This window comes from Schistocerca serialis, unplaced genomic scaffold (genome assembly GCF_023864345.2).
Source record: "Schistocerca serialis cubense isolate TAMUIC-IGC-003099 unplaced genomic scaffold, iqSchSeri2.2 HiC_scaffold_1363, whole genome shotgun sequence".
Lineage (NCBI taxonomy): Eukaryota > Metazoa > Arthropoda > Insecta > Orthoptera > Acrididae > Schistocerca > Schistocerca serialis.
Window position 1 is genome coordinate 6,246,161 of NW_026047584.1, and position 22,843 is coordinate 6,269,003.

Sequence of the window (22,843 nt, forward strand, 5' to 3'; positions counted from 1 at the left end):
CACAATGCCGACTTTAGTACAAGAAGACTGACTCTTCTTACTGACTATGATTTCAACCATTCCTGTGACACTAGTTATAGACTCTGATCTTTCACTTTAGGTTTACTGTATCCCTTGGACCTTCTTATTGACGATGAAACACAGAAATTGCATCGGAATTAAATACAAAAGGCACAATGCCGACTTAAGTACAAGTAGACTGACTGTTCTTACTGACTATGCTTTGAACCATTCCTGTGACACTAGTTATAGATTCCGGTGCTTCACTTCAGGTTTACTGTATCCCTTGGACCTTCTTATTAACGATGAAACACAGAAATTGCATCGGAATTATATACAAAAGGCACAATGCTGACTTAAGTACAAGAATACAGACTCTTCTTACTGTCTATGTTTTGAACCATCCCTGTGACACTAGTTATAGATTCCGATGCTTCACTTTAGGTTTACTGTATCCCTCTGATCTTCTTATTGACGATGAAACACAGAAATTGCATCGGAATTAAATACAAAAGGCACAATGCCGACTTAAGTACAAGAAGACTGACTCATCTTACTGTCTATGTTTTGAACCATTCCTGTGACACTAGTTATAGATTCCGATGCTTGACTTCAGGTTTACTGTATCCCTTGGACCTTGTTATTGACGCTGAAAGACAGAAATTGCATCGGAATTAAGCACATGAGGCACAATGCCGACTTAAGTACAAATATACTGACTCTTCTTACTGACTATGTTTTGAACCATTCCTGTGACACTAGTTATAGATTGCGGTGCTTCACTTCAGGTTTACTGTATCCCTCTGACCATCTTATTGACGATGAAACACAGAAATTGCGTCGGAATTAAATACAAAAGGCACTATGCCGACTTAAGTACAAGAAGACTGACTCTTCTTACTGTCTATGTTTTGAACCATTCCTGTGACACTAGTTATAGATTCCGATGCTTCACTTCAGGTTAACTGTATCCCTTGGAACTTCTTATTGACGATGAAACACAGAAATTGCATCGGAATTAAATACAAAAGGCACAATGCCGACTTAAGTACAAGAAGACTGACTCTTCCTACTGTCTATGTTTTGAACCATTCCTGTGACACTAGTTATAAATTCCACTGCTTCACTTCACGTTTACTGTATCCCTTGGACCTTCTTATTGACGATGAAACACATACATTGCGTCGGAAGTAAAAACAAAAGGCACAATGCCGATTTAAGTACATGAAGACCGACTCTTCCTACTGACTATGTTTTGAACCATTCCTGTGACACTAGTTATAGATTCCGATGCTTCACTTGAGGTTTACTGTATCCCTTGGACCTTCTAATTGACGATGAAACACAGAAATTGCATCGGAATTTCATACAAAAGGCACAATGCCGACTTAAGTACAAGATGACTGACACTTCTTACTGTCTATGTTTTGAACCATTCCTGTGACACTAGTTATAGATTCCGATGCTACACTCCAGGTTTATTGTATCTCTTGGACCTTCTAATTGACGATGTAACACAGAAATTGCATCGGAATTAAATAGAAAAAGCACAATGCCGACTTAAGGACTAGAAGACTGACTCTTCTTACTGACTATGTTCTGAAGCATTCCTGTCACACTAGTTATTGATTCCGATGCTTCACTTCAGGTTTACTGTATCCCTTGGACCTTCTTTTTGACAATGAATCACAGAAATTGAATCGGAATTAAATAAAAAAGGCAAAATGCCGACTTAAGTACACGAAGACTGAATCATCTTACTGTCTATGTTTTGAACCATTCCTGTGACATTAGTTATAGATTCCGATGCTCACTTCAGGTTTACTGTACCCGTTGGACCTTCTTATTGACGCTGAAACACAGAAATTGCATCGGAATTAAACACAAAAGGCACAATGCCGACTTGAGTACAAAAAGACTGACTCTTCTTACTGACTATGCTTTGAACCAATCCTGTGACACTAGTTATAGATTGCGATGCTTCACTTCAGGTTTACTGTATCCCTTGGTCCTTCTTATTGACGATGAAACACAGAAATTGCATCGGAATTAAATACAAAAGGCAAAATTCCGACTTAAGTACAAGAAGACTGACTCTTCCTATTGTCAATGATTTGAACCATTCCTGTGACACTAGTTATAGATTCCGATGCTTCACTTCAGGTTTACTGTATCCCTCTGATCTTCTTATTGACGATGAAACACAGAAATTGCATCGGAATTAAATACAAAAGACACAATGCCGATATAAGTACAAGAAGACTGCCTCATCTTACTGTCTATTTTTTGAACCATTCCTGTGACTCTAGTATAGATTCCGATGCTTCACTTCAGGTTAACTGTATCCCTTGGACCTTCTTATTGACGATGAAACACAGTAATTGCATCAGAATTAAACACAAAAGGCACAATGCCGTCTTAAGTACAAAAAGATGACTCTTCTTACTGACTATGTATTGAACTATTCCTGTGACACTAGTTATAGATTCCGATGCTTCACTTCAGGTTTACTGTATAACTTGGACTTTCTTATTGACGATGAAACACAGAATTTGCATCGGAATTAAATACAAAGGGCACAATGCCGACTTAAGTACAAGGAAGACTGACTCTTCCTACTGTCACTGTTTTGAACCATTCCTGTGACTCTAGTTATAGATTCCGATGCTTCACTCCAGGTTTACTGTATCCCTCTGATCTCATTGACGATGAAACACAGATATTGCATCGGAATGAAATACAAAAGGCATAAAGCCGACTTAAGTACAAGAAGACTGACTCATCTTGCCGTCTATGTTTTGAACCATTCCTGCGACACAAGTTATAGATTCCGATGCTTCACTCCAGGTTTACTGTATCCCTTGGACCTTCTTATTGACGCTGAAACACAGAAATTGCATCGGAATTAAACACAAAAGGCACAATGCCGACTTAAGTACAAAAAGACTGACTCTTCTTACTGACTATGTTTTGAACCATTCCTGTGACACTAGTTATAGATTCCGATGCTACACTCCATGTTTACTGCATCCCTTGGACCATCTTATTGACGATGAAACCCAGAAAATGCATCGGAATTAAAAACAAAAGGCACAATGCCGACATAAGGACTAGAAGACTGACTCTTGTTACTGACTATGTTTTGAACCATTCCTGTGACACTAGTTATAGACTCTGATCTTTCACTTTAGGTTTACTGTATCCCTTGGACCTTCTTATTGACGATGAAACACAGAAATTGCATCGGAATTAAATACAAAAGGCACAATGCCGACTTAAGTACAAGCAGACTGACTCTTCTTACTGACTATGTTTGAACCATTCCTGTGACACTTGTTATAGATCCCGGTGCTTCACTTTAGGTTTACTGTATCCCTCTGACCTTCTTATTGACGAGGAAACACAGAAATTGCATCGGAATTAAATACAAAAGGCACAATGCCGACTTTAGTACAAGAAGACTGACTCTTCTTACTGACTATGATTTCAACCATTCCTGTGACACTAGTTATAGACTCTGATCTTTCACTTTAGGTTTACTGTATCCCTTGGACCTTCTTATTGACGATGAAACACAGAAATTGCATCGGAATTAAATACAAAAGGCACAATGCCGACTTAAGTACAAGTAGACTGACTGTTCTTACTGACTATGCTTTGAACCATTCCTGTGACACTAGTTATAGATTCCGGTGCTTCACTTCAGGTTTACTGTATCCCTTGGACCTTCTTATTAACGATGAAACACAGAAATTGCATCGGAATTATATACAAAAGGCACAATGCTGACTTAAGTACAAGAATACAGACTCTTCTTACTGTCTATGTTTTGAACCATCCCTGTGACACTAGTTATAGATTCCGATGCTTCACTTTAGGTTTACTGTATCCCTCTGATCTTCTTATTGACGATGAAACACAGAAATTGCATCGGAATTAAATACAAAAGGCACAATGCCGACTTAAGTACAAGAAGACTGACTCATCTTACTGTCTATGTTTTGATCCATTCCTGTGACACTAGTTATAGATTCCGATGCTTGACTTCAGGTTTACTGTATCCCTTGGACCTTGTTATTGACGCTGAAAGACAGAAATTGCATCGGAATTAAGCACATGAGGCACAATGCCGACTTAAGTACAAATATACTGACTCTTCTTACTGACTATGTTTTGAACCATTCCTGTGACACTAGTTATAGATTGCGGTGCTTCACTTCAGGTTTACTGTATCCCTCTGACCATCTTATTGACGATGAAACACAGAAATTGCGTCGGAATTAAATACAAAAGGCACTATGCCGACTTAAGTACAAGAAGACTGACTCTTCTTACTGTCTATGTTTTGAACCATTCCTGTGACACTAGTTATAGATTCCGATGCTTCACTTCAGGTTAACTGTATCCCTTGGAACTTCTTATTGACGATGAAACACAGAAATTGCATCGGAATTAAATACAAAAGGCACAATGCCGACTTAAGTACAAGAAGACTGACTCTTCCTACTGTCTATGTTTTGAACCATTCCTGTGACACTAGTTATAAATTCCACTGCTTCACTTCACGTTTACTGTATCCCTTGGACCTTCTTATTGACGATGAAACACATACATTGCGTCGGAAGTAAAAACAAAAGGCACAATGCCGATTTAAGTACATGAAGACCGACTCTTCCTACTGACTATGTTTTGAACCATTCCTGTGACACTAGTTATAGATTCCGATGCTTCACTTGAGGTTTACTGTATCCCTTGGACCTTCTAATTGACGATGAAACACAGAAATTGCATCGGAATTTCATACAAAAGGCACAATGCCGACTTAAGTACAAGATGACTGACACTTCTTACTGTCTATGTTTTGAACCATTCCTGTGACACTAGTTATAGATTCCGATGCTACACTCCAGGTTTATTGTATCTCTTGGACCTTCTAATTGACGATGTAACACAGAAATTGCATCGGAATTAAATAGAAAAAGCACAATGCCGACTTAAGGACTAGAAGACTGACTCTTCTTACTGACTATGTTCTGAAGCATTCCTGTCACACTAGTTATTGATTCCGATGCTTCACTTCAGGTTTACTGTATCCCTTGGACCTTCTTTTTGACAATGAATCACAGAAATTGAATCGGAATTAAATAAAAAAGGCAAAATGCCGACTTAAGTACACGAAGACTGAATCATCTTACTGTCTATGTTTTGAACCATTCCTGTGACACTAGTTATAGATTCCGATGCTTCACTTCAGGTTTACTGTACCCGTTGGACCTTCTTATTGACGCTGAAACACAGAAATTGCATCGGAATTAAACACAAAAGGCACAATGCCGACTTGAGTACAAAAAGACTGACTCTTCTTACTGACTATGCTTTGAACCAATCCTGTGACACTAGTTATAGATTGCGATGCTTCACTTCAGGTTTACTGTATCCCTTGGTCCTTCTTATTGACGATGAAACACAGAAATTGCATCGGAATTAAATACAAAAGGCAAAATTCCGACTTAAGTACAAGAAGACTGACTCTTCTTGCTGACTATGTTTTGATCCATTCCTGTGACACTAGTTATAAATTCCGATGCTTCACTTCAGGTTTACTGTGTCCCTTGGATCTTCTTATTGACGATGAAACACAGAGATTGCATCGGAATTAAATACAAAAGGCACAATGCAGAATTAAGTACAAGAAGACTGACTCTTCTTACTGACTATGATGTGAACCATTCCTGTGACACTAGTTATAGATTACGATGCTTCACTTCAGATTACTGTATACCTTGGACCTTCTTATTGACGATGATACACAGAGATTGCATCGGAATTAAATACAAAAGGCACAATGCCGACTTTAGTACAAGAAGACTGACTCTTCCTACTGTCTATGATTTGAACCATTCCTGTGACACTAGTTTTGGATTCCGATGCTTCACTTCAGGTTTACTGAATCCCTCTGATCTTCTTATTGACGATGAAACACAGAAAATGCATCGGAATTAAATACAAAAGGCACAATGCCGACTTAAGTACAAGAAGACTGACTGTTCCAACTGTCTATGTTTTGAACCATTCCTGTGACTCTAGTTATAAATTCCGATGCTTCACTCCGGGTTTACTGTATCCCTTGGACCTTCTTATTGACGATGAAACACAGAAATTGCATCCGAATTAAATAGAAAATGCACAATGATGACTTAAGTACAAGAAGACTGACTATTCTTACTGACTATGCTTTGAACCATTCCTGTGACACTAGTTATAGATTCCGATGCTTCACTTTAGGATTACTGTATCCCTCTGACCTTCTTATTGCCGATGAAACACCGATATAGTATCGCAATTAAATACAAAAGGCACAATGTCGACTTAAGTACAAGAAGACTGACTCTTCTTACTGACTATGTTTTGATCCATTCCTGTGACACTAGTTATAAATTCCGACGCTTCACTTCAGGTTTACTGTATCCCTTGGATCTTCTTATTGACGATGAAACACAGAGATTGCATCGGAATTAAATACAATGGGCACAATGCAGAATTAAGTACAAGAAGACTGACTCTTCTAACTGTCTATGTTTTGATCCATTCCTGTGACACTAGTTATAGATTCCGATTCTTCACTACAGGTTTACTGTATCGCTTGGACCCTCTTATTGACGATGAAACACAGAAATTGCATCGGAATTAAATACAAAAGGCACAATGCCGACTAAAGTACAAGAAGACTGACTCTTCTTACTGACTATGTTTTGAACCATTCCTGTGATACTAGTTATAGATTCCGATGCTTCACTTCAGGTTTAATGTATCCCTTGTATCTTCTTATTGACGATGAAACACAGAGATTGCATCGGAATTAAATACAATGGGCACAATGCAGAATTAAGTACAAGCAGACTGACTCTTCTTACTGTCTATGTTTTGATCCATTCCTGTGACACTAGTTATAGATTCCGATTCTTCACTACAGGTTTACTGTATCGCTTGGACCCTCTTATTGACGATGAAACACAGAAATTGCATCGGAATTAAATACAAAAGGCACAATGCCGACTAAAGTACAAGAAGACTGACTCTTCCTACTGTCTATGTTTTGAACCATTCCTGTGACACTAGTTATAGATTCCGATACTTCACTTCAGGTTTAGTGTATCCCTCTGACCCTATTGCCGATGAAACACAGATATTGCATCGGAATTAAATACATAAGGCACAATGCCGACTTAAGGACAGGAAGATTGACTCTTCTTACTGACTATGTTTGAACAATTCCTGTGACACTAGTTATAGATTCCGATGCTTCGCTTCAGCTTTACTGTTTCCCTTGGACCTTCTTATTGACGATGAAACACAGAAATTGCATCGGAATTAAATACAAAAGGCACAATGCCGACATAAGGACAAGAAGACTGACTCTTCTTACTGACTATGTTTTGAACCATTCCTGTGACACTAGTTATTGATTACGATGTTTCACTTCAGGTTTACTGTATACCTCGGACCTTGTTATTGACGATGAAACACAGAAATGGCATCTGAATTAAAGACAAAAGACACAACGCCGACTTAAGTACAAGAAGACCGACTGTTCCAACTGTCTATATTTTGAACCATTGCTGTGACACTAGTTATAGATTCCGATGCTTAACTTCAGGATTACTGTATCCCTCTGACCTTCTTATTGACGATGAAACACAGAAATTGCATCGGAATTAAATAGAAAAGGCACAATGCCGACTTAAGTACAAAAATACTGACTCATCTTACTGTCTATGATTTGAACCGTCCCTGTGACACTAGCTATAGATTCCGATGCTTCACTCCAGGTTTTCTGTATCCCTTGGACCTTCTTATTGACGATGAAACACAGAAATTGCATCGGAATTAAATTCAAAAGGCACAATGCCGACTTCAGTACAAGAAGACTGACACTTCTTACTATCTATGATTTGAACCATACCTGTGACACTAGTTATCGATTCCGATGCTTCACTCCAGGTTTACTGTATCCCTTGGACCTTCTTATTGACGATGAAACACAGAAATTGCATCTGAATTAAATAGAAAATGCACAATGATAACTTAAGTACAAGAAGACTGACTATTCTTACTGACTATGCTTTGACCCATTCCTGTGACACTAGTCATAGATTCCGATGCTTCACTTTAGTATTACTGTATCCCTCTGACCTTCTTATTGACGATGAAACACAGATTATGTATCGGAATTAAATACAAATGGCGCAATGCCGACTTAAGTACAAGAAGACTGACTCTTCTTACTGTCAATGTTTTGAACCATCCCTGTGACACTAGTTATAGATTTCGATGCTACACTCCAGGTTTACTGTATCCCTTGGTCCTTCTTATTGTCGATGAAACACACAAATTGCATTGGAATTAAATACAAAAAGCACAATGCCGACTTAAGTACAAGAAGACTGACTCTTCTTACTGTGTATGTTTTGAACCATTCCTGTGACACTAGTTATAGATTCCGATGCTACACTCCAGGTTTACTGTATCCTTGGACCTTCTTATAGACGGTGTACACAGAAATTGCATCGGAATTAAATACATAAGGCACAATGCCGACTTAAGGACTAGAAGACTGAGTGTTCTTACTGACTATGTTTTGAACCATTCCTGTGACGCTACATATTGATTCCGATGCTTCACTTCAGGTTTACTGTATCCCTTGGACCTTCTTATTGACGATGAAACACAGAAATTGCATCGGAATTAAATACAAAAGGCACAATGCCGACTTAAGTACAAGAATACTGACTCTTCTTACTGTCTATGTTTTGATTCATCCCTGTGACACTACTTATAGATTCCGATACTTCACTCCAGATTTACTGTATCCCTTGGACCTTCTCATTTTCGATGAAACACAGAAATTGCATCTGAATTAAATACAAAAGGCACAATGCCGACTTAAGTACAAGAAGACTGACTCATGTTACTGTCTATGATTTAAACCATACCTGTGACACTAGTAATAGATTCCGATGCTTCACTTCTGGTTTACTGTATCCCTTGGACCTTCTTACTGACGCTGAAACACAGAAATTGCATCGGAATTAAATAGAAAAGGCACAATGCCGACTTAAGAACAAGAAGACTGACACTTCTTACTGACTATGTTTTGAACCATTCCTGTGACACAAGTTATAGATTCCGATGCTTCACTTCAGGTTTACTGTATCCCATGGACCTTCTTATTGACGATGAAACACAGAAATTGCATCGGAATTAAATACAAAAGGCAAAATGCAGACCTAAGTACACGAAGACTGACTCTTCTTACTGTCTATGCTTTGAACCATTCCTGCGACACTAGTTATAGATTCCGATGCTACACTTCAGATTTATTGTATCCCTTGGACCTTCTTATTGACGATGAGACACAGAAATTCCATCGGAATTAAATACAAAAGGCACAATACCGACCTAAGTACAAGACGACTGACTCTTCTTACTGTCTATGTTTTGAACCATTCCTGTGTCACTAGTTATAGATTCCGATGCTTCACTTCAGGTTTACTGTATCCCTTGGACCTTCTTATTGACGATGAAACACAGAAATTGCATCGGAATTAAATACAAAATGCACAATGCCGACTTAAGTACAAGAAGACTGACTCTTCCTACTGTCAATGATTTGAACCGTTCCTGGGACACTAGTTATAGATTCCGATGCTTCACTTCAGGTTTACTGTATCCCTCTGATCATCTTATTGACGATGAAACACAGAAATTGCATGGAAATTAAATACAAAAGACACAATGCCGACTTAAGTACAAGAATACTGACTCTTCTTACTGTCTATGTTTTGAACCAATCCTGTGACACTAGTTATAGATTGCGATGCTTAACTTCTGGTTTACTGAATCCCTTGGACCTTCTAATTGACGATGAAACACAGAAATTGCATCGGAATATAATACAAAAGGCACAATGCCGATATAAGTACAAGAATACTGACTCTTCTTACTGTCTATGTTTTGAACCATTCCTGTGACACTAGTTATAGATTGCGATGCTTCACTTCTGGTTTACTGTATCCCTCTGACCATCTTATTGACGATGAAACACAGAAATTGCATCGGAATTAAATACAAAAGGCACTATGTCGACTTGAGTACAAGAAGACTGACTCTTCTTACTGTCTATGTTTTGAACCATTCCTGTGACACTAGTTATAGATTCCGATCCTTCACTTCAGGTTTACTGTATCCCTTGGACCTTCTTATTGACGATGAAACACACAAATTGCATTGGAATTAAATACAAAAGGCACAATGCCGACTTAAGTACAAGAAGACTGACTCTTCTTACTGTGTATGTTTTGAACCATTCCTGTGACACTAGTTATAGATTCCGATGCTACACTCCAGGTTTACTGTATCCTTGGACCTTCTTATTGACGGTGTACACAGAAATTGTATCGGAATTAAATACATAAGGCACAATGTCGACTTAAGGACTAGAAGACTGAGTCTTCTTACTGACTATGATTTGAACCATTCCTGTGACGCTAGATATTGATTCCGATGCTTCACTTCAGGTTTACTGTATCCCTTGGACCTTCTTATTGACGATGAAACACAGAAATTGCATCGGAATTAAATACAAAATCCACAATGCCGACTTAAGTACAAGAATACTGACTCTTCTTACTGTCTATGTTTTGATTCATCCCTGTGAGACTACTTATAGATTCCGATACTTCACTCCAGATTTACTGTATCCCTTGGACCTTCTCATTTTCGATGAAACACAGAAATTGCATCTGAATTAAATACAAAAGCACAATGCCGACTTAAGTACATGAAGACCGACTCTTCTTACTGACTATGTTTTGAACCATTCCTGTGACACTAGTTATAGATTCCGATGCTTCACTTGAGGTTTACTGTATCCCTCTGACCTTCTTATTGACGATGGAACACAGAAAATGCATCGGAATTAAATACAAAAGGCACAATGCCGAATTAAGTACAAGAAGACTGACTCTTCTTACTGGCTATGTTTTTAACCATTCCTGTGACACTAGTTGTAGATTCCGATGCTTGACCTCAGCTTTACTGTATCCCTTGGACCTTCGTATTGATGACGAAACACAGAAATTGCATCGGAATTAAATACAAAAGGCTCAATGCCGACTTAAGTACAAGAAGACTGACCCTTCTTACTGTCTATGTTTCGAACCATTCCTGTGACATTAGTTATAGATTCCGATTCATCACTTCACTTTTACTGTATCCCTTGGACCTTCTTATTGACGATGAAACACAGAAATTGCATCGGAATTAAATACAAAAGGCACAAGGCCGAATTAAGTACAAGAAGACTGACTCTTCTTACTGTCTATCTTTTGAACCATTCCTGTGACACTAGTTATAGATTCCGATGCTTCACTTCAGGTTTACTGTATCCCTTGGACTTTCTTATTGACGATGAAACACAGAAATTGCATCGGAATTAAATACAAAGGGCACAATGCCGACTTAAGTACAAGGAAGGCTGACTCTTTCTACTGTCACTGTTTTGAACCATTCCTGTGACTCTAGTTGTAGATTCCGATGCTTCACTCCAGGGTTACTGTATCCCTCTGATCTTATTGACGATGAAACACAGATATTGCATCGGAATGAAATTCAAAAGGCATAATGCCGACTTAAGTACAAGAAGACTGACTCATCTTGCCGTCTATGTTTTGAACCATTCCTGCGACACTAGTTATAGATTCCGATGCTTCACTTCAGGTTTACTGTATCCCTTGGACCTTCTTATTGACGCTGAAACACAGAAATTGCATCGCAAGTAAACACAAAAGGCACAATGCCGACTTAAGTACAAAAAGACTGACTCATCTTACTGTCTATGTTTAGAACCATTTCTGTGACACTAGTTACAGATTCCGATGCTACACTCCAGGTTTACTGCATCCCTTGGACCTTCTTATTGACGATGAAACCCAGAAAATGCATCGGAATTAAATACAAAAGGCACAATGCCGACTTAAGTACAAGTAGACTGACTGTTCTTACTGACTATGCTTTGAACCATTCCTGTGACACTAGTTATAGATTCCGGTGCTTCACTTCATGTTTACTGTATCCCTTGGACCTTCTTATTGTCGATGAAACACAGAAATTGCATCGGAATTACATACAAAAGGCACAATGCTGACTTAAGTACAAGAATACTGACTCTTCTTACTGTCTATGTTTTGACCATCCCTGTGACACTAGTTATAGATTCCGATGCTTCACTTTAGGTTTACTGTATCCCTCTGATCTTCTTATTGACGATGAAACACAGAAATTGCATCGGAATTAAATACAAAAGGCACAATGCCGACTTAAGTACAAGAAGACTGACTCATCTTACTGTCTATGTTTTGAACCATTCCTGTGACACTAGTTATAGATTCCGATGCTTCACTTCAGGTTTACTGTATCCCTTGGACCTTGTTATTGACGCTGAAACACAGAAATTGCATCGGAATTAAGCACATGAGGCACAATGCCGACTTAAGTACAAAAATACTGACTCTTCTTACTGACTATGTTTTGAACCATTCCTGTGACACTAGTTATAGATTGCGGTGCTTCACTTCAGGTTTACTGTATCCCTCTGACCATCTTATTGACGATGAAACACAGAAATTGCGTCGGAATTAAATACAAAAGGCACTATGCCGACTTTAGTACAAGAAGACTGACTCTTCTTACTGTCTATGTTTTGAACCATTCCTGTGACACTAGTTATAGATTCCGATGCATCACTTCAGGTTAACTGTATCCCTTGGAACTACTTATTGACGATGAAACACAGAAATTGCATCGGAATTAAATACAAAAGGCACAATGCCGACTTAAGTACAAGAAGACTGACTCTTCATACTGTCTATGTTTTGAACCATTCCTGTGACACTAGTTATAAATTCCAATGCTTCACTTCACGTTTACTGTATCCCTTGGACCTTCTTATTGACGATGAAACACAGAAATTGCGTCGGAAGTAAAAACAAAAGGCACAATGCCGATTTAAGTACATGAAGACCGACTCTTCCTACTGACTATGTTTGAACCATTCCTGTGACACTAATTATAGATTCCGATGCTTCACTTGAGGTTTACTGTATCCCTTGGACCTTCCTATTGGCGATGAAACACAGAAATTGCATCGGAATTAAATACAAAAGGCACAATACCGACCTAAGTACAAGACGACTCACTCTTCTTACTGTCTATGCTTTGAACCATTCCTGCGACACTAGTTATAGATTCCGATGCTACACTTCAGATTTATTGTATCCCTGGGACCTTTATATTGATGATGAAACACAGAAATTCCATCGGAATTAAATACAAAAGGCACAATACCGACCTAAGTACAAGACGACTCACTCTTCTTACTGTCTATGTTTTGAACCATTCCTGTGTCACTAGTTATAGATTCCGATGCTTCACTTCAGGTTTACTGTATCCCTTGGACCTTCTTATTGACGATGAAACACAGAAATTGCATCGGAATTAAATACAAAATGCACAATGCCGACTTAAGTACAAGAAGACTGACTCTTCCTATTGTCAATGATTTGAACCGTTCCTGGGACACTAGTTATAGATTCCGATGCTTCACTTCAGGTTTTCTGTATCCCTCTGATCATCTTATTGACGATGAAACACAGAAATTGCATCGAAATTAAATACAAAAGACACAATGCCGACTTAAGTACAAGAATACTGACTCTTCTTACTGTCTATGTTTTGAACCAATCCTGTGACACTAGTTATAGATTGCGATGCTTAACTTCTGGTTTACTGTATCCCTTGGACCTTCTTATTGACGATGAAACACAGAAATTGCATCGGAATTAAATACAAAAGGCACAATGCCGATATAAGTACAAGAATACTGACTCTTCTTACTGCCTATGTTTTGAACCAATCCTGTGACACTAGTTATAGATTGCGATGCTTCACTTCTGGTTTACTGTATCCCTCTGACAATCTTATTGACGATGAAACACAGAAATTGCATCGGAATTAAATACAAAAGGCACTATGTCGACTTAAGTACAAGAAGACTGACTCTTCTTACTGTCTATGTTTTGAACCATTCCTGTGACACTAATTATAGATTCCGATCCTTCACTTCAGGTTTACTGTATCCCTTGGACCTTCTTATTGACGATGAAACACACAAATTGCATTGGAATTAAATACAAATGGCACAATGCCGACTTAAGTACACGAAGACTAACTCTTCCTATTGTCTATGTTTTGAACCATTCCTGTGACAATAGTTAAAGATTCCGATGCTGCACTCCAGATTTACTGTATCCCTTCGGACCTTCTTATTGACGGTGTACACAGAAATTGTATCGGAATTAAATACATAAGGCACAATGCCGACTTAAGGACTAGAAGACTGAGTCTTCTTACTGACTATGTTTTGAACCATTCCTGTGACGCTAGATATTGATTCCGATGCTTCACTTCAGGTTTACTGTATCCCTTGGACCTTCTTATTGACGAAGAAACACAGAAATTGCATTGGAATTAAATACAAAAGGCACAATGCCGACTTAAGTACAAGAATACTGACTCTTCTTACTGTCTATGTTTTGATTCATCCCTGTGACACTTCTTATAGATTCCGATACTTCACTCCAGATTTACTGTATCCCTTGGACCTTCTCATTTTCGATGAAACACAGAAATTGCATCTGAATTAAATACAAAAGCACAATGCCGACTTAAGTACATGAAGACCGACTCTTCTTACTGACTATGTTTTGAACCATTCCTGTGACACTAGTTATAGATTCCGATGCTTCACTTGAGGTTTACTGTATCCCTCTGACCTTCTTATTGACGATGGAACAAAGAAATTGCATCGGAATTAAATACAAAGGGCACAATGCCGACTTAAGTACAAGGAAGACTGACTCTTTCTACTGTCACTGTTTTGAACCATTCCTGTGACACTAATTATAGATTCCGATCCTTCACTTCAGGTTTACTGTATCCCTTGGACCTTCTTATTGACGATGAAACACACAAATTGCATTGGAATTAAATACAAATGGCACAATGCCGACTTAAGTACACGAAGACTAACTCTTCCTATTGTCTATGTTTTGAACCATTCCTGTGACAATAGTTAAAGATTCCGATGCTGCACTCCAGATTTACTGTATCCCTTCGGACCTTCTTATTGACGGTGTACACAGAAATTGTATCGGAATTAAATACATAAGGCACAATGCCGACTTAAGGACAAGAAGACTGACTCTTCTTACTAGCTATGTTTTGAACCATTCCTGTGACACTAGTTGTAGATTCCGATGCTTGACCTCAGCTTTACTGTATCCCTTGGACCTTCTTATTGACGACGAAACACAGAAATTGCATCGGAATTAAATACAAAAGGCTCAATGCCGACTTAAGTACAAGAAGACTGACCCTTCTTACTGTCTATGTTTCGAACCATTCCTGTGACACTAGTTATAGATTCCGATTCATCACTTCACTTTTACTGTATCCCTTGGACCTTCTTATTGACGATGAAACACAGAAATTGCATCGGAATTAAATACAAAAGGCACAAGGCAGAATTAAGTACAAGAAGACTGACTCTTCTTACTGTCTATATTTTGAACCATTCCTGTGACACTAGTTATAGATTCCGATGCTTCACTTCAGGTTTACTGTATCCCTTGGACTTTCTTATTGACGATGAAACACAGAAATTGCATCGGAATTAAATACAAAGGGCACAATGCCGACTTAAGTACAAGGAAGACTGACTCTTTCTACTGTCACTGTTTTGAACCATTCCTGTGACTCTAGTTGTAGATTCCGATGCTTCACTCCAGGTTTACTGTATCCCTCTGATCTAATTGACGATGAAACACAGATATTGCATCGGAATGAAATTCAAAAGGCATAATGCCGACTTAAGTACAAGAAGACTGACTCATCTTGCCGTCTATGTTTTGAACCATTCCTGCGACACTAGTTATAGATTCCGATGCTTCACTTCAGGTTTACTGTATCCCTTGGACCTTCTTATTGACGCTGAAACACAGAAATTGCATCGTAATTAAACACAAAAGGCACAATGCCGACTTAAGTACAAAAAGACTGACTCTTCTTACTGACTATGTTTTGAACCAATCCTGTGACACTTGTTATAGATTGCGATGCTTCACTTCAGGTTTACTGTATCCCTCTGACCATCTTATTGACGATGAAACACAGAAATTGCATCGGAATTAAATACAAAAGGCACTATGCCGACTTAAGTACAAGAAGACTGACTCTTCTTACTGTCTATGCTTTGAACCATTCCTGTGACAATAGTTATAGATTCCGATGCTTCACTTCAGGTTTACTGTTTGACTCTGATCTTCTTATTGACGATGAAACACAGAAATTGCATCGGAATTGAATACAAAAGGCACAATGCCGACTTAAGTACAAGAAGACTGACTCATCTTACTGTCTATGTTTTGAACCATTCCTGTGACACTAGTTATAGATTCCGATGCTACACTCCAGGTTTACTGCATCCCTAGGACCTTCTTGTTGACGATGAAACCCAGAAAATGCATCGGAATTAAATACAAAAGGCACAATGCCGACTTAAGGACTAGAAGACTGACTCTTGTTACTGACTATGTTTTGAACCATTCCTGTGACACTAGTTATTGATTCCGATGATTCACTTCAGGTTTACTGTATCCCTTGGACTTTCTTATTGACGATGAAACACAGAAATTGCATCGGAATTAAATACAAAAGGCACAATGCCGACTTAAGTACAAGAAGACTGACTCTTCCTATTGTCAATGATTTGAACCATTCCTGTGACACTAGTTATAGATTCCGATGCTTCACTTCAGGTTTACTGTATCCCTCTGATCTTCTTATTGACGATGAAACACAGAAATTGCATTGGAATTAAATACAAAAGACACAATGCCGACATAAGTACAAGAAGACTGCCTCATCTTACTGTCTATTTTTTGAACCATTCCTGTGACTCTAGTATAGATTCCGATGCTTCACTTCAGGTTTACTGTATCCCTTGGACCTTCTTATTGACGATGAAACACAGTAATTGCATCAGAATTAAACACAAAAGGCACAATGCCGTCTTAAGTACAAAAAGATGACTCTTCTTACTGACTATGTATTGAACCATTCCTGTGACACTAGTTATAGATTCCGATGCTTCACTTCAGGTTTACTGTATCCCTCCGACGTTCTTATTGACGATGAAAACAGAAATTGCATCGGAATTAAATACAAAAGGCACAATGCCGACTTAAGTACAAGAAGACTGACTCTTTTTACTGACTATGTTTTGAACCATTCCTGTGACACTACTTATAGATTCCGATGCTTCACTTCAGGTTTACTGTATCCCTTGGACCTTCTTATTCCTGATGAAACACAGAAATTGCATCGGGATTAAATACAAAAGGCACAATGCCGACTTAAGTACAAGCAGACTGACTCTTCTTACTGACTATGTTTTGAACCATACCTGTGACACTTGTTATAGATCCCGGTGCTTCACTTTAGGTTGACTGTATCCCTCTGACCTTCTTATTGACGAGGAAACACAGAAATTGCATCGGAATTAAATACAAAAGGCACAATGCCGACTTAAGTACAAGAAGACTGACTCTTCTTACTGACTATGTTTTCAACCATTCCTGTGACACTAGTTATAGACTCTGATCCTTCACTTTAGGTTTACTGTATCCCTTGGACCTTCTTATTGACGATGAAACACAGAAATTGCATCGGAATTAAATACAAAAGGCACAATGCCGACTTAAGTACAAGTAGACTGACTGTTCTTACTGACTATGCTTTGAACCTTTCCTGTGACACTAGTTATAGATTCCGGTGCTTCATTTTAGGTTTACTGTATCCCTTGGACCTTCTTATTGTCGATGAAACACAGAAATTGCATCGGAATTATATACAAAAGGCACAATGCTGACTTAAGTACAAGAATACTGACTCTTCTTACTGTCTATGTTTTGAACCATCCCTGTGACACTAGTTATAGATTCCGATGCTTCACTTTAGGTTTACTGTATCCCTCTGATCTTCTTATTGACGATGAAACACAGAAATTGCATCGGAATTAAATACAAAAGGCACAATGCCGACTTAAGTACAAGAAGACTGACTCATCTTACTGTCTATGTTTTGAACCATTCCTGTGACACTAGTTATAGATTCCGATGCTTCACTTCAGGTTTACTGTATCCCTTGGACCTTGTTATTGACGCTGAAACACAGAAATTGCATCGGAATTAAGCACATGAGGCACAATGCCGACTTAAGTACAAAAATACTGACTCTTCTTACAGACTATGTTTTGAACCATTCCTGTGACACTAGTTATAGATTGCGGTGCTTCACTTCAGGTTTACTGTATCCCTCTGACCGTCTTATTGACGATGAAACACAGAAATTGCGTCGGAATTAAATACAAAAGGCACTATGCCGACTTAAGTACAAGAAGACTGACTCTTCTTACTGTCTATGTTTTGAACCATTCCTGTGACACTAGTTATACATTCCGATGCTTCACTTCAGGTTAACTGTATCCCTTGGAACTACTTATTGACGATGAAACACAGAAATTGCATCGGAATTAAATACAAAAGGCACAATGCCGATTTAAGTACATGAAGACCGACTCTTCCTACTGACTATGTTTGAACCATTCCTGTGACACTAGTTATAGATTCCGATGCTTCACTTGAGGTTTACTGTATCCCTTGGACCTTCTAATTGACGATGAAACACAGAAATTGCGTCGGAATTTCAGACAAAATGCACAATGCTGACTTAAGTACAAGATGACTGACTCTTCTTACTGTCTTGGTTTGAACCATTCCTGTGACACTAGTTATAGATTCCGATGCTACACTCCAGGTTTACTGTATCCCTTGGACCTTCTAATTGACGATGTAACACAGAAATTGCATCGGAATTAAATAGAAAAAGCACAATGCCGACTTAAGGAATAGAAGACTGACACTTCTTACTGACTATGTTCTGAAGCATTCCTGTCACACTAGTTATTGATTCCGATGCTTCACTTCAGGTTTACTGTATCCCTTGGACCTTCTTTTTGACGATGAAACACAGAAATTGAATCGGAATTAAATAAAAAAGGCAAAATGCCGACTTAAGTACACGAAGACTGAATCATCTTACTGTCTATGTTTTGAACCATTCCTGTGACACTAGTTATAGATTCCGATGCTTCACTTCAGGTTTACTGTAACCGTTGGACCTTCTTATTGACGCTGAAACACAGAAATTGCATCGGAATTAAACACAAAAGGCACAATGCCGACTTGAGTACAAAAAGACTGACTCTTCTTACTGACTATGATTTGAACCAATCCTGTGACACTAGTTATAGATTCCGATGCTTCACTTCAGGTTTACTGTATCCCTTGGACCTTCTTATTGACGATGAAACACAGAAATTGCATCTGAATTAAGTACAAAAGGCACCATGCCGACTTAAGTACAAGAAGACTGACTCTTCCTATTGTCAATGATTTGAACCATTCCTGTGACACTAGTTATAGATTCCGATGCTTCACTTCAGGTTTACTGTATCTCTCTGATCTTCTTATTGACGATGAAACACAGAAATTGCATCGGAATTAAATACAAAAGAGACAATGCCGACTAAAGGACTAGAAGACTGACTCTTCTTACTGACTATGTTCTGAACCATTCCTGTGACACTAGTTATAGATTCCAATGCTTCACCTCAGGTTTACTGTATCGCTTGCACCTTCTTATTGACGATGAAACACAGAAATTGCATCGGAATTAAATAAAAAAGGCAAAATGGCAACTTAAGTACACGAAGACTGACTCTTCTTACTGTTTATGTTTTGAACCATTCCTGTGACACTAGTTATAGATTCTGATGCTACACTCCAGGTTTACTGTATCCCTTGGACCTTCCTATTGGCGATGAAACACAGAAATTGCATCGGAATTAAATACAAAAGGCACAATGCCGACTTCAAGAGAAGAAGTCTGACTGTTCTTACTGACTATGTTTTGAACCATTACTGTGACACTAGTTATAGATTCCGATGCTTCACTTCAGGTTTATTGTATCCCTCTGACCTTCTTATTGACGATGAAACACAGAAATTGCATCGGAATTAAATAGAAAAGGCACAATGTCGACTTAAGCACAAGGAGACTGACTCTTCTTACTGTCTATGTTATGAACCATTGCTGTGACACTAGTTACAGATTGCGATGCTTCCCTCCAGGTTTACTGGATCCCTTGGACCTTCTTATTGACGAAGACACACAGAAATTGCATCGGAATTAAATACAAAAGGCACAATGCCCACTTAAGTACAAGAAGACTGACTCTTCCTACTGTCTATGTTTTGAACCATTCCTGTGACACTAGTTTTGGATTCCGATGCTTCACTTCAGGTTTACTGTATCCCTCTGACCTTCTTATTGACGATGAAACACAGAAATTGCATCGGAATTAAACACAAAATGCACAATGCCGACTTAAGTACAAGAAGACTGACTCTTCCTACTGTCTATGTTTTGAACCATTCCTGTGACACTAGTTATAGATTCCGATACTTCACTTCAGGTTTAGTGTATCCCTCTGATCTTATTGGCGATGAAACACAGATATTGCATCGGAATTAAATACATAAGGCACAATGCCGACTTAAGGACAAGAAGATTGACTCTTCTTACTGACTATGTTTGAACAATTCCTGTGACACTAGTTATAGATTCCGATGCTTCACTTTAGGATTACTGTATCCCTCTGACCTTCTTATTGACGATGAAACACAGATTTTGTATCGGAATTAAACACAAATGGCGCAAAGCCGACTTAAGTACAAGAGGACTGACTCTTCTTACTGTCTATGTTTTGAACCATCCCTTTGACACTAGTTATAGATTCCGATGCTACACTCCAGGTTTACTGTATCCCTTGGTCCTTCTTATTGACGATGAAACACAGAAATTGCATCGGAATTAAATACAAAAGGCAAATCTCCGACTTAAGTACAAGAAGACTGACTCTTCTTACTGACTATGTTTTGATCCATTCCTGTGACAGTAGTTATAAATTCCGATGCTTCACTTCAGGTTTACTGTATCCCTTGGATCTTCTTATTGACGATGAAACACAGAGATCGCATCGGAATTAAATACAAAAGGCACAATGCAGAATTAAGTACAAGAAGACTGACTCTTCTTACTGACTATGATTTGAACCATTCCTGTGACACTAGTTATAGATTACGATGCTTCACTTCAGATTACTGTATACCTTGGACCTTCTTATTGACGATGAAACACAGAAATTGCATCGGAATTAAATCCAAAAGGCACAATGCCGACTTAAGTACAGGAAGACTGACTCTTCCTACTGTCTATGTTTTAACCATTTATGTGACACTAGTTATAAATTCCGATGCTTCACTGCAGGTTTACTGTATCCCTTGGACCTTCTAATTGACGATGAAACACAGAAATTGCATCCGAATTAAATAGAAAATGCACAATGATGACTTAAGTACAAGAAGACAGACTATTCTTACTGACTATGCTTTGAACCATTCCTCTGACACTAGTTATAGATTCCGATGCTTCACTTTAGGATTACTGTATCCCTCTGACCTTCTTATTGCCGATGAAACACAGATATAGTATCGCAATTAAATACAAAAGGCACAATGTCGACTTAAGTACAAGAAGACTGACTCTTCTTACTGTCTATGTTTTGAACCATCCCTGTGACACTAGATATGGATTCCGATGCTACACTCCAGGTTTACTGTATCCCTTGGTCCTTCTTATTGACGATGAAACACAGAAATTGCATCGCAATTAAAATCCAAAGGGAAAAATTCCGACTTAAGTACAAGAAGACTGACTCTTCTTACTGACTATGTTTTGATCCATTCCTGTGACACTAGTTATAAATTCCGATGCTTCACTTCAGGTTTACTGTATCCCTTGGATCTTCTTATTGACGAAGAAACACAGAGATTGCATCGGAATTAAATACAATGGGCACAATGCAGAATTAAGTACAAGAAGACTGACTCTTCTTACTGTCTATGTTTTGATCCATTCCTGTGACACTAGTTATAGATTCCGATTCTTCACTACAGGTTTACTGTATCCCTTGGACCCTCTTATTGACGATGAAACACAGAAATTGAATCGGAATTAAATACAAAAGGCACAATGCCGACTAAAGTACAAGAAGACTGACTCTTCTTACTGACTATGTTTTGATCCATTCCTGTGACACTAGTTATAGATTCCGATGCTTCACTTCAGGTTTACTGTATACCTTGGACCTTCTTATTGACGATGAAACACAGAAATTGCATCGGAATTAAATACAAAAGGCACAATGCCCACTTAAGTACAAGAAGACTGACTCTTCCTACTGTCTATGTTTTGAACCATTCCTGTGACACTAGTTTTGGATTCCGATGCTTCACTTCAGGTTTACTGTATCCCTCTGACCTTCTTATTGACGATGAAACACAGAAATTGCATCGGAATTAAACACAAAAAGGGCACAATGCCGACTTAAGTACAGGAAGACTGACTCTTCCTACTGTCTATGTTTTGAACCATTCCTGTGACACTAGTTATAGATTCCGATACTTCACTTCAGGTTTAGTGTATCCCTCTGACCTTATTGCCGATGAAACACAGATATTGCATCGGAATTAAATACATAAGG